Source organism: Engystomops pustulosus, chromosome 9 (assembly GCF_040894005.1).
Source record: "Engystomops pustulosus chromosome 9, aEngPut4.maternal, whole genome shotgun sequence".
NCBI lineage: Eukaryota > Metazoa > Chordata > Amphibia > Anura > Leptodactylidae > Engystomops > Engystomops pustulosus.
The window spans coordinates 49,328,043-49,342,112 of record NC_092419.1 but is presented as its reverse complement, the minus strand read 5'-3'; the positions used below and the strand labels follow the sequence as shown (position 1 = coordinate 49,342,112).

General features: G+C 38.7%; 1 protein-coding gene across 9 annotated transcripts in view; it reads right to left on the bottom strand.

Moving 5' to 3' along the window:
• The window catches only part of TENM1 (teneurin transmembrane protein 1), a 490,610-nt gene that overhangs the window by 410,511 nt on the left and 66,029 nt on the right, over positions 1-14,070 (bottom strand). The gene's annotated exons all lie outside the window — the stretch shown is intronic.

Below are 14,070 nucleotides of genomic sequence, written 5' to 3'. Positions count from 1 at the left end.
GGTCATTTTTAATATAGTATAAGTAGTAAGTGCATGTTCTGTGTAAATCATCAGTGTGCATTGTCTGTGTGGTTGAGGTGCCTGCAGCCTTCTTTGCGTAAGTAACTCATGGGTGGTGGCAGTGAGTGGACTTTGGACTGAGTGCTGAGATTGCGTGGAGTAAATTTAGCATTAGGACGCCATTTTGTAGAAGTGTGCGGAGCTTAAGGGCTAAATTCTGGGACTCCATAGAGTAGGTACACCACGTGTTTTGACTCTGGTGTGAGGGGTTCATGATACATACATTTTGTATTCCATGTACAGAGCTGTGTGGGCTTGGTGTCTCTGTACCAAATTCTACTTTGCAGTGACAGTATCTAATATTCCATACTCTATAATGGGAAGCTGGAAAATAATTACAAAATGAGATGAAATTGTTAAAAAAAAAATCCATTTGCAACACTCTTTTGTAGGTTCTGTATTTCTGCCTTTAACTTTTAGTTCCTTTATTCCTTGGATTGGTAGGATCACTGGGATCTCAAATTTATATAGGTATTAATATGTTTTAATAGATTTAAAAAATGAAAACCTTTAGCATGAAAAAATCTTAATTTTGCCATCTAATAGCTTTGCCAAGTTAATAGCTTTTTCATACTTGAGCATAAAGATCTTTTTTTTTAATTTTACGAGTTTGAGAAATGGCAAAAAAGTGTTGTGTTTGGACATTTTGGTGCTATTTTCCATTACAAGGTTAAACAGAAATAATTGTTTTTATTTTTTTGATAGATCTGGCATTTTGGGACTTGGTGATACCTAACATGTTTATGATTTTTTTGTTTATTTTTATGTCACTATTATATGTCACTATTTTTTTAGACCCTTGGGTTTCCGATCACTTCTACTATATTCTGCAACACTGCAGTATATAGCAAGTTTGCTAGCGATCTCTAAACGTCTGCCTCCGGCTTGGAGGCTTAGAGTTCAGGCTGAATGACAGGTCTCGGAGTCTAACATAGTCTCCCAGATTTCATAAAAAATTATCGGCAATCAAATGCAATATGGCAGCGTACATGGCAGCTTTGCTGAAAGCATTTACATGGTTGATCGGTGCGAGCCCTGGTGCCACTGCATTTTTTTTTTTTACAATTTTAGTTGCACCTAGTCCTCCCTCTCCAAAAAATGTAATAGAAAATGATTGAAAAGTCAAATATACCTTATAATAGTACCAATCTAACTGTTGCCTTTCCCGAAAAAAAGCTTTGATAATCCTTTTTTGATTGAGGAATAATAAAGTAATAGCTCTCAGAATATTGCACGTGGTTTTCTTAAAAAGGTGTTTTTATTTGCTCAAGTAGTAGAAAATGAAAAAAACTGTTCATGTCTGGTGTCTCCTTAATCATACAAGCCAACAGAACAATGTTAACAACTATGTTTTTATACTGTAGAGTGAATGGCATAAAAGTTTTAATTAAAAAGTGGCAAGACAGCCATTTTATTCCCTTCTGCCATAAGAAAAAGTTAATAAATTTGAAGCATTTTGCTATTTTTACCATAAAAATAAACCCATTAGAAAATACAAATCTTCTTGCAAAAAACAAGTCCTTATATGAACATGTCAGATAAAAAAAGAAAAAGGTTATATCTTTTGGAATTTGAGCAGGGGAAATTTTTAAAAAAGTGCTTTGTTCTTGAAGGCCATTTTAGGCTGTGTCCATAAGGGGTTTAACAAATTCCTACAATACTACTGGTACTAGATAGTGAGTGGCAGGGGTGTAACTTGAGGGGGTGAAGAGGTTGCGGTCACACTCGCTCCCAAGAGGCTTAAGGGGCCCTTATGGGTCATTTTCTCATATGAGAAGACTTACTATAAACCATACATTATATTCGGGGGCCTGGCACAGACTTTGCACTAGGACCCATCAGCTTCTAGTAACGCCACTGCCTTCTGTATTTAATTATTGGATAGTAGTAGTAATGGCGCTGGTCACACCTAGGGTGGAGGGGGGGGCCCCGTTAGGAATTTTGCCCCGGGGCTCAGTGAACTCTTGTTACACCACTGCTGAGTGGTTTCAGTACACAGCATTCTGCACATGTAGATCAAGAGGAAAAGATTTATGTGCGTTAACATATTATTTTCCCTTTATGTAATACCAATTTACATTTTTTTGTGCTTTCGTTTTATTTGCATTCTATGTTGTATTATAATTACGGACATTTATAAAGATATGGAAGCTTTAATCCTCCAGTAGATCATCAGTATGATTTATTCTGCAAACTTACATCTGCTCTTTGTTTTAAATACACCATTACAAATATTTATTAAGCCATAGCTAATAGTCTATGAAAGCAAAGAACAGATGAAATCTCCATTAGCATCCATAGAACTGCTTTATTTCATATTTTTAATCTGAACTTGGAGAAGTCTCATGATTGTTGCATCGGAACTCTCAATGCTAAACTTTAATTATTATATTCAATTTTTTGTGTTGTCGACAAAATCTTACCACTGTGAATAATTCACATAATGCCTCTAGACCTGACTAGAAAACAAACCTTCCCAGCTGAAAGTATTGCACTTATTATGAAATCTGAATATTAAAAGTTTACAAAAAAGCCAATGCTGACAATCTAAAGCTGGGTTTATTGAACAACGCAACTTTTATTTTAGGGGAAAATACAATGGTCTGAATCATGTCATTCCCTTTGGCTATGCCTGTAATAATTGCACATAAATACTGAATTTCATGCATTTACTCGAGTATTTGTAGGAGATTTCACATCCCTCTGGCAGTAAAGTATTTACTCCAAAGAATGTTCAAATTTTGCTCCATAATCTCTTGTAATGTTCTTATTGCTGATCATGGGGAAAATCATCTAAGGCAACTGATTAGCAGCATTGTAGAAATCCTAAGTTATACTATTTTTTAGGATGAATAATATGCAAACCATAGAGATCAAAATGCACAATCATTGTACATATATTATTTATGAAATTAAAAATATTAGAAAATACAGGCAGTCCCGGTTACGTACAGGATAGTTTCTGTAGGTCTGTTCTTAAGTTGAATTTGTATGTAGGTCGAAACTGTGTATTTTATAATTGTAGCCCAGACAAATTTTTGGGGTCTCTGGGACAATTGGATTTTAAAAAATATTTTAAGGATGAACAATAAAGCTACAGACACTTTTCATAACTGTTGTAGCTGATTATTATTATTATTATAGCATAACGCAAAAGTACAGTAAATTACCAACATCCAGAGGTCCTTTTGTAACTAGGGGTCGTCTGTAAGTCAGGTGTTCTTAAATAGGGGACCACCTGTATTCTGGAAAGCTATAAAACCTATACATAAAACATGAACACAATGCACCAAGAACCAGTAAATTCTTTGTAGTGTTTGTTAGATTTGATAGTAGTCCGTTAATGGGCAGTCTGGTGTGGAATTTGGTATTGAGAGTGTTAATGTCTATAATGTATATAAAAGTTCAATGCAGTAAAATCAGGCATGAAACATCCAGTCCAAGAAGAGTTTTATTCCACCAAAAATATTTATGGCACAGATGAAATAAAACTCTCCTTGGATATAGATTTCTGCTTCTTGGCTGATTTTGTTGCTGTTTGTATGGTAAGACTGGACTGACATTCAAGATGCCTGCACCCTATTTACTTTTACATGTTCTGCACCAAAAGACTACTAGAGGCAGGAGTTCAAGTTAGCTTGCCACTTATAGAGGGTCCTGGAAAAGGTGAGTACTTTTTTTTGCATTGCAATATTTAAAAAAGGACAAATTATAGGACAGGACCGAAACGTGATGCAGTTATAAAAATTGGGCCATTTAAAAATAATGGGTACAAAATAAGGGGTTACTTATTAAAAAGGGCAAAACGTAATGAGGCTCATCAAGAAAGGGGGTACTTGCTAACAATGGGGCCAAAAATGTAACTAAAAAAGAGGCAAAAAAGAAGGTACTGACTGTAAAAGGTGGCAAGTATGAAGAAAGGGGACACTAAGAAAGCACTAACAATAAAAGGGTGCACATATGCAGAAAAGGAACACTAAGAAGGTACTAACTATAATAAGGGCTACTTATGAATAAGGGGAAAATTAGACATGAAACAAGATGGAAACAAGAAGGAAGGGGACAGTAATTCTAAAAGGAGACACTTAACTTAATTGGGGATACAACCTAATAGGGAGCCTAAACCTATATATGGAAGTGGACAATTACACTAATAGCACTAAGGAGGGTACCGATCCAAAGAGGAAGCAAATGAGAGGGTGCTAAATTTAAAAAGTAGGGGGACACAAAAGTTTTAAGAGGCGGTGGGTGCACTTAACTTGACTTTGGGGTAGATCTATCTTATTTTTTGTCTAGTAGGTTAGATAACATTTTTGAGCAATAGGAAATTTGTGCATTTTTTTGCAACTTTTCAGTATTTGCACTTTAACTCATTTATCAACATTTATTAATGTGCTTGCACCAGTTTTCTGTCTGATGTTGCACTGAAAAGAATGTGCAAACTGCAGACTGAGATTTTTTTTAACTAGTCGCATCCTCCACAGCAGGTGAGCATATTACTAACAAGCACAAGTGCAATTTTATACAACTAGAGAAAAAAATCAATGTACCCCTTTATGTTTTAATTAAAACCTAATTTATATCATGGAGGCCAGAAACCATAACTATAATTGCAGCTCTCATTTCCTTCCCATTCACTTCCTGCAGCAACATGTGACTGCAGGCACTGTGTTTATTCTGAACAGGACAACTGATCAGTGCAAAGTGATTGGTTTAGGTTTTTAATGTATCAGAGACATATGGTCTAGCATTAAAAACATTAAAGGAAATCGTCCATCAAAATCAAGCATGATAAACCCTGACATAGCTTCAACCACTGTTACACTGTGCAGGAGCATTTTTCCCTGCGGAAACTTCCTCTGTTGTGGTAAGGAAGAGGGGGTGGTAAAGGAGGTGTGTGTGTGTGTGTGTGTGTATCGGGTTTGAGACTGTTATACAGCCTGTGAAGCCAGGGCTCTTCTTACACCCCCAATGTCTTTCAGGTTCATAAGCATCATTTTAAAAGTTGATTTTAGAAGGAAGGAGCTCATGGATAACAAATATAAGAAGATTACCACAGTCACTGATCTATGCGTAAGTGTCGCAGTTTATAATACTTGATTTTTATGTTTTCCTTTAATCAAATTAGTCAAATCAAATTATTCATATAAAAAACATCTAATTCATTGAATTTAGCAAACAACTAAACTGTTTCTGCTTCTCAAAAAAATTTACCTATTTTCCTAAATTCTTTCTTAAATGCAGTCACATTGGAGAGAATGTTTAACTTAACAATTAGTTCAAGTAAGGGTAGTTTCACTAGTTTCCCATTGGCATGTATGCTCAGCTTCCATTGCTCATCTGTTGTGTTTTGTCACTGCTGTGTCTCTGTTTTGCTTCCACAAAAAACTGAAGGTTTAACACTGCATTGAAAACATCACATCAGTGAAAAAAACTGACATTTCTTCAGTCATTTTTGTGAACCCATAGACTTCTACGAGCTTCCATGGCCTCCATTAAAAAAAAAAAAAGAAATAGGACATGTTTCATAACTTTTTCTACAACAGACAACAGATCATTGAAAAAATCCAATGTTAAAAGATGCATTTAAATAATCGCTTTGTGAGGCATCCCTAGAAATCACTGAACTACGGATGTGTAAAACAAAGCCAATGTGAAAAAGTCATAATCCCAGAAGATTTTCAGGGAGGTTATTGCTTGACTGGTCTTAGTCTAGAGTGCCTACACTGGTTTAGTACTGCGGCCTCTTTAATCTACTAATTCCAATGAGTCACATCCTCACCGATAAAAAATAATCATAAGGTTTTATTATAAATTATTTATGGTTGACTTCTAGAAAATCAATGTAAATATCATGAAAATAATTACCGGTATACAAATGTGATCTGCCCAAACATGTAAATTCTTCAAAATGGTTTCTTGTTAATCTTCCATTGAAAAAAAAAAGAAGTTTGCTGAAATACATTTGTCATTATTTTGAAGTATGTCAAGAACTTCCATCTCAAGCTACAATTAAAAGACATCTGTTCCATAAATGAGATTAATTTTAAAAAGATAAAAGTCAAGAATGTGCACTGTAGTAGTCTTCTGTAGAACATTGAAACAAAATGTCTGTGCTTAAAAGTATAGATTTGAATTGGATTATCGTTCTTCATACTTTATTCTAAAGTCTAATATATATTTTATGGTTTTACCATACAGATACTCTCAATTCATTCAATGTTTGAAAACTTTCAGGAATCTGTTTTCAAAATCAGTAAGAATAGATGTTCCTTAAAGAGAACCCGTCATGCAAATAACCCCCCTAATCTAAATATATTTTCATAAACTGCCATTAGAGAGCATTGCTTCTATCCCTTCATTGTCCCACTACATGCCTGTAAACCTAAGCAATGAGGTCCTAAAGCTGTATGCAAATGACCTGTGAAATGTCCAATGAGTCATTAGCATATTCAAGCTGTCCTCGTTATTCATGAGTGGGAGGCACAGCCACACCCCCACTGCTTGGCTGACAACTGCTCCATGTAATGGCTGCACCATGTGCTTGCTGGTGGCCACGCCTCCTGCAGCCTGTGTGTGCATGTGTGTGTGCATGTGTGTGTGTATGTGTATGTGAAAGATACAACAGCTCGAGGCAGCAGCCATGTTATAGCAGAACATGTCAGGTACTTGTGTAGCTGATGTCTGTGTATCAGGAGGATGCAGCATGTCAGCAGATACAGCACACACACTAGCAATGCGTTACTATACATTACACACAGACATGAGCAGGGGGAGGAGAGGGGAGGGGTAACAGGAGTGAAATCACTGCCTCTGACCATGTGACCAGCCTCATTTACATAATAAAGCAAAGATGATTTTATAATGATTAATGTATGAAATTACTAGATAAAGGCTGGGATGGGATCCTTGTGAGCTGCTCTAACAGGTAGTAGTGACAGAAATAGTGACAGAGACCTGATGACAGGTGTCCTTTAAGCTCCACATGCTCGGCTTTTTGTCAACAGTGTACAAGGAACAATATTTCTTGGCTACACAAAACATATTCATTTTACTGGATAATAGCATTAGAATACCAAAAACTTGAGTTTAGGAAATTGAAGAATGTACACTATATGGTAGAAAACCAACGAACGTTATTGATCACAATGCTAATATAGCAACAAACATGAACATGTATTAAAAACAGTGTATATCATATCAATATCAAGCAAAATTGCCCACTAAGGGCATAGTAAATGGTGGGTATGGAGCGGTAGTAAAATATGCCAAATGGGACTAACAAAACAGAGCATAAAGCAGCATGCTAAATCATATCTATGGCCTAGGACATAGTTACCATACCTAAGAAGATGTTCAGTTTTACGCTTTTAGTCCATGTACGCATTTTCTGCTCTTTTGTTTTGCTTCATGACATGTGTTTGATGAGTGGACTAGTTACTCTAGGGTAGTGCCTGTCGTTTTGCTAATTTCATACCGAAGATGTTGACACACACAGTGAAACCTTTTAATAACTAAAAATTCACATTCTGAAACCAAAACACTTTCTCATTTCACTGCGGAAAATAGATGAGAGCTAAAAAGATAACTTTTATTCTGTGTCTAATTGATCAAAAACACAGAACAAAACCCCCAATCATAGTGGGGCAGATTTATCAAGTGTCTGAAAGCCAGAATATTTCCAATTGCCCATGGCAACCAATCACAGCTCCCCTTTAAAATATTCATGAGCACTGGTCAAATGAAAGCTGAGCTGTGATTGGTTGCCATGGGCAACTGGAAATATTCTGACATTCAGACTGCTTGATAAATCTGCCCCAGTGTGTCTAACCACCACCAAGGAAGTGCAAGTATAAAAAGATGTGTATAGCATGTCAAGTTTCTCATAACTTGCTACATTAGCAAAGAAATTCACTAGATTAGTAAGTACAGCACCAAAGACTGTGGGAAAAATACTAGTCCTTCCACTATTACACTATTCTCAGCTGCCTGTATTCAACATTTTTAAATAGGTGTGAGATACATGGTGCTTCCAACTGAATACTTATACACTACGTCTGTTAGTAATCCGTAGTTTGGTATTTATGGTCACCCTGTGTCCCAAAGCTGGGTTAGGATGTAAACAGTGTAAACATTTTTGTACCAAAAAAAAGGCTTATAAGAAAACACACTACCAGAAAACAGGCAGATTGTATGTAGAACAGTCGATATTTATCTTTGTTAAAGTGGACTAAGAGATTCAAGAGTGTACCGCTCTCTTCACCATGTCCAAATGATTAACACAGAGATCCAAGAAACCTTCCATGGGGCAGGTTAGGTTGTGTAAACTTCCAACCGAGAGAGGAATTCAGTTGGTGTGCACCACGGTTGTGGTTAGTGTGCCGAATCCGTGGTCCGGCAAACACTGTATTCAACATCGCTAGCTGGCTAGTGTATCACTACATTCCTGCCATTAACTATTTAAATGTAGCAGATAACACCTGATGCTAAGCATTTAAAAACTAATAGTTTCTCATTGGGGTCTTATATACATTATACTAACAATAAAGTTTGTAGGGTGGCACTACCAGATTTTGTACAAAATGAATAATGATGGCAAAGGAACTGTTGTTTAACTCAGGTACATATAAAGTCCACGGGTAGTGCTCAGCCACAAGTATAATGCAAATCCAAATAGAAAAAAAGACAAAAAGATGCAGCACTCACCCAGAAACTCTTCTTTATTCAATTGAATGCATAGGACAGGGAGGTGTAGCAAAGCATAACTTGCAGCGACGGACCGTTTTGCGCTTTTCTGCACTTCGTCTAGCCGTATTGGCTAGACAAAGTGCAGGAAAGCGTGAAACGGTCCGTCACTGCAAGGTATGCTTTGCTACACCTCCCTTTCCTATGTATTCAATTAAATAAAGAAGAGATTCTGGGTGAGTGCTGCATATTTTTGTCTTTTTTGCTATTTTGCTATACATTATATCAAGCTGGGCGTAACTGATGGTGTTACATAAATGGATTCCAACATTAATGCCAGCAGTAAACCCGAACTCTTGGATGGCAACACATCCTGGCATTCCATTTCTCTTGGGGTTGTGTGAGGCGAGAAACCATTTGCATGATAGAATGGGCTCTGTTCTACTCCTAAGTCCTCCCTACACTGCTTTGCTTCTTTCATGAGAGTCCACATAGGTCGAATGCATCACACAGTGCTGCCCCCTCTACTCCACATCACAGTGTGCAAGTGCACTCCCACATAAGAGATGCTTGCGTGCACTATGATCGAGTTTCGTCCTCCAGTGACGGATGGAATCAACGTTGCCCACATGCACAGCAGCATTGTTCAGAAGACTGTCAATAGTGATGTGAACAGAGCAGATTATTAGACACTCCCTGTTTGTGACGTGAAGAGTAGCCAGCTAGTAGGCCGGGTTAACTTGTACATTGATGCTCCCTCCCTACCTCCACCCCTGCAGGTCGGCTCGAGTCCATGGGCTTGCTCTTTGCATGTCAGCCAGCGCACACCTCTATCTTTCGTGTCTTTGCTAATTAGTGAGCTGGAAGCCAGGGGGCCGCGTGACATAGGAAAGAAAAAAGGCGTGCGCTGGCTGATGTGCACAGTGAAGGGCGTGGACTCGTACTGAGGTGATCTGCCCACCTCGACTCGCTGGGTTCTCCCTGGTTACCAGATACAGAATAAAACTTTATTTTCTGCTTTTCTAAGCATCGCTCTTGTTAGTTGAAAAAGGGGAGCCCTTAGGACTAAAGGGCTCTATCGGAAACCTGTCTTAGATTAATTTTTTGGAACAGCGGTGACAGGTTCCCTTTAAGAAGGATAACTGTCTGATGACAGGACAGCCAAAAGACAGTGTAGCTAACCTAAAAATAGCTATGAGGCATAAATAAAAACTGGATTGCTTACATCCATTCCTCAATAAACACAATTAGAGATGAGCGAGCACTAAAATGCTCGGGTGCTCGTTATTCGAGACGAACTTTTCCTGATGCTCGAGTGCTCGTCTCGAATAACGAGCTCCATTGAAGTCAATGGGAGACCCGAGCATTTTTCAAAGGGACCATGGTTAGGGAATAAAATGTGTTATTTAATTGAAAAAGAATGTCTTCTGATAAGTTAGCAGATGTATGCAAACATCTGCAATCTATTCTTCACTGTTCCGCGTGTATATTATCTCCCGACAAGTTAGCAGATGTGAAGAACAGTGAAGAATAGAATAAAAACAGTGAACACAGTGAACACATTATCATTTAAGTGAAAAATGCAGTGAAAAACACAGTGAAGAATAGATTGCAGATGTTCGGCACATCTGCTTACTTGTCGGGAGATACGCTGTCCCGGGATCCGCTCCTCTTCTTCCACTGAATTCTCCCCGATCTCTCTGCCCTTCCCGATGTCTCTGTGCCCTTCCCGATGTCTCTGTGCCGCTGCCCCAATGTCTCCGTGCCTGCCGCTGCCCCGCTGTCTCCGTGCCTGCCGCTGCCCCACTGTCTCCGTGCCTGCCGCTGCCCCGCTGTCTCCGTGCCTGCCACTGCCCCGGTGTCTCCGTGCCTGCCGCTGCCCCGGTGTCTCCGTGCCTTCCGCTGCCCACGATGTCTCCGTGCCTGCCGCTGCCCACGATGTCTCCGTGCCTGCTGCTGCCCACGATGTCTCCGTGCCCGCCGCTGCCCACGATGTCTCCATGCCCGCCGCTGCCGCGCTGTCTCCGTGCCCGCCGCTGCCCCGCTGTCTCCGTGCCCGCCGCTGCCCCGCTGTCTCCGTGCCCGCCGCTGCCCCGCTGTTTCCGTGCCCGCCGCTGCCTGTGCTGCTCCCCGGTGTCTCTGTGCTACTCCCCGGTGTCTCTGTGCTGCTCCCTGGTGTCTCTGTCCTGCTCACCGTGTTCTTCAATGTGTTCTTCACATACTATTTTGTTCGCACCGTTCCGCGCGTATCTTCCGACAAGTAAGCAGATGTGCCGAACATCTGTAATCTATTCTTCACTGTGTTTTTCATTGTGTTTTTCACTTGAATGATCCTGTGTTCACTGTTTTTATTCTATTCTTCATTGTTCTTCAATGTGTTTTTTTAATTAAATGCTCGATCTCGAGCAGGGGAAATACTCGTCCGAGCAACGAGCCGTTTCGAGTACCTTAATACTCGAACGAGCATCAAGCTCGGACGAGTATACTCGCTCATCTCTAAACACAATCATAACCTCAATTTATACAAAGACCAGATCATATCAGAGATAAAGATCAAGACCCCCTGTACCTATACTGTCACTCTTAAACAAAGGGAATGTTGGGACCAAATTCCTAGTGTAGTCAGGTCAGTAACTGTTTATCCCATACATAAATAATGTACAGCAAAATCCCATTATGTTGCTAATTGCTTATTGGGTCATATAAGGCTTGTGAATGAAAGCTGATCATTAAACCTCTCCGGTTCTATTTTGAGTCTTTTTGGAGGATCAGGTTGTCCAAGTCTCCTCTATGTGTTGGCAGTCTTCCCTATAAGATCACTTAAAACCTTACTAAATTTGGGTCACCACCATGATGGGAATGGACATGTTTTGCAACTGTGTGCGTCCCAATAATTTTCAATATCACCTATGCGGTTCCTTCTTCTCTTCCAGAACTGCCCATGCAGTTCCCTTCTGAACTGTCTGTTAGTTTTGTATGACTGAGGAATAGTTTTCCTTTTCCTATTCAGGAAAACTTATTTGCATATTCCTTTCTTCAATGTCATCAACCAATTAAATGCAGCAAGACAATATATAGATGTATTTGAACATGAAGATCACTTTTTTAGCTAGACCAAACACCACAATCAGAAAGAATTGTAACATAAATTATACAAATGACTACACATAGGTCTACCAAGTGCCAATCTGTGACTCATCATACCTGCATGCTTCATCCTTTGATGTTCAGAAGATATCAAAGGAAAAATAAGCATGCCATTATTCCCTTGTCTTTGGATTCAGCTCATTATTTTCATTTATATTTGCTATATTGCAAGCATATTTCCATCAGTTGGAAATGTCTTTGGCTCCATCCTAAATTTGCTTTCATCTTTCTCTAATGCTATTCCTTTTTCACACTTTCGGTAATAATGTCAGTTGAAAGTTTTTGCTTGTTCCCAAAAAATTAAAGTGGTTGCCTTATGGCATACCAATGTCATAGAAAACAGATGCAGGTGTTGAACTAATTGTGGGGCATGTATCACTGCAGTTACATCAATTGTTTCAGTCAGTCCAGTCTATTGAGGGAATCTGATCATCTGGGGGCATTTTCTTTTTTTCCATCTCTTCGTGTAGGTCCAGTGTAGTTCCCGTGTTTGTTCTTGATTTGTCAAAATTAACAGAATACATTAAAAATAAAATAAAAATAAAATCTACTGTCCAGGGGCTGCTGTGTATACGGTATATTAGCTCCAAAAACCATGATGAAATATCTTATTTTATAAAGCTGTCTGCATGTGTGATTTATTGGACTTCCCTTTGACTTTTACCTTCCACTAAATTGCAGTGAATATTCTCATCAATATTCAATATCTGTTCTCTCTAAATATCAAATGCTAAAATGAAATTATCAATAAGTCAGAAAAGGCCAACGTTAATGTCTTTTTTTCATGACATGTAAATTGTTAACATAGGAATTTCTATATGAATATTCCATCTTAGTAAGAGGTTCATAAGGAAAAAGAAGTTGTTTTTTGTAATAAGAGTTTCTGAATGTTTTATTTAAACTCAGTACAGATATGTACATATATTAGAATATTTGTATATGCACACAATAGTGTAATAATAAATTGTACCGGCCATACGTTCTATCATCATTATTTTCAGTTAAGGAATGACCTCAATGGTAATGTATAAGGATATGGAATCCCAAGTGTAGACCAAGGACAGATTTCCATTTGGAATGCTGAGGAAAATAGTCTTGCACATTTTTTCCAGAAATTATTCATAAAGAATTTTGCAACATTCCCTAAAGAATAATTAAAACTGGACAGATTTTCTCTTTCCTGTAAAATAAACCAAATTTTGAACCAAAAACATAGTCCTCTAGGAAATTAGATAAAATCTCTGAGAAGAAATGAGTGTAGTTTTAATTCATGTACTAGAATGCTAAATGTCCCTAAGGTCCATATAGATTTTGATCACATTGATTTAATGCAAAAAGTGGACTGTGTTTTACAAGCATTTTTGATTCCATAAAAAAACAACCCATTCAAAATCATAGGGAACACAAACTTGGGTTTAATACTGCAGTACCATGTTTTTATTGAATGTAATCCAAGTAGTTTGAAAATATCTGAAGAAATTGACCAAAGCTAAAATGTCAAACTTTGCAACAATTGTATCATGGTTTTTTCTGATGCTTCCTACTAAGGAATGATGGGGGCATTTACTGTGCCTTGGCTGACAAGTTTCTGGTGGACAAGTCATGTAGAAAGCCCCAAAATGAGAACAGTATTGGCGAGCAGGCTGGGATGTCCCAGTCCACCTTATTTACAAAAAAGTCCACCGGAAAACTGGCGCTACCTGAAATCTCAACCAAATCAGACCTGGTATAAACTGGTCTGACCTGGTGGAAATCATGTCCAGATTTACTAAGAGCCTCTTAGCATAACAGCCCTGCAGAGCCCCTCTGTGCTCTGCTTGATGGGCTGTTACAATGTGCAGAGCACTTGCTCCTTCCCTTTGTGTGAGATTACAGCAGGCAGAGGGAGGGGGAAGCTCAAAGAGAGCAAGGGGTGAGTCCTGCTCCAGCACAGTGTAACATTCTCTAAAGCTAGGGCATGGTGGGGCTCTGGTAATAACCCCATAGCACTACAGGCTACTTCATGGTAGACATCTAGACATCATGGTGGACATCTAGACATCATGGTGCCTGGATATGAATAAGTGCATGATTAATTTCCTCTAATAAACTCCCCCTGATGTGTCTTTCCCGGAGGTGTAATTTATAACATCCCCATCCTCAAGCATGCATGCAATAAATCTGTAGGGATGAGCAAAT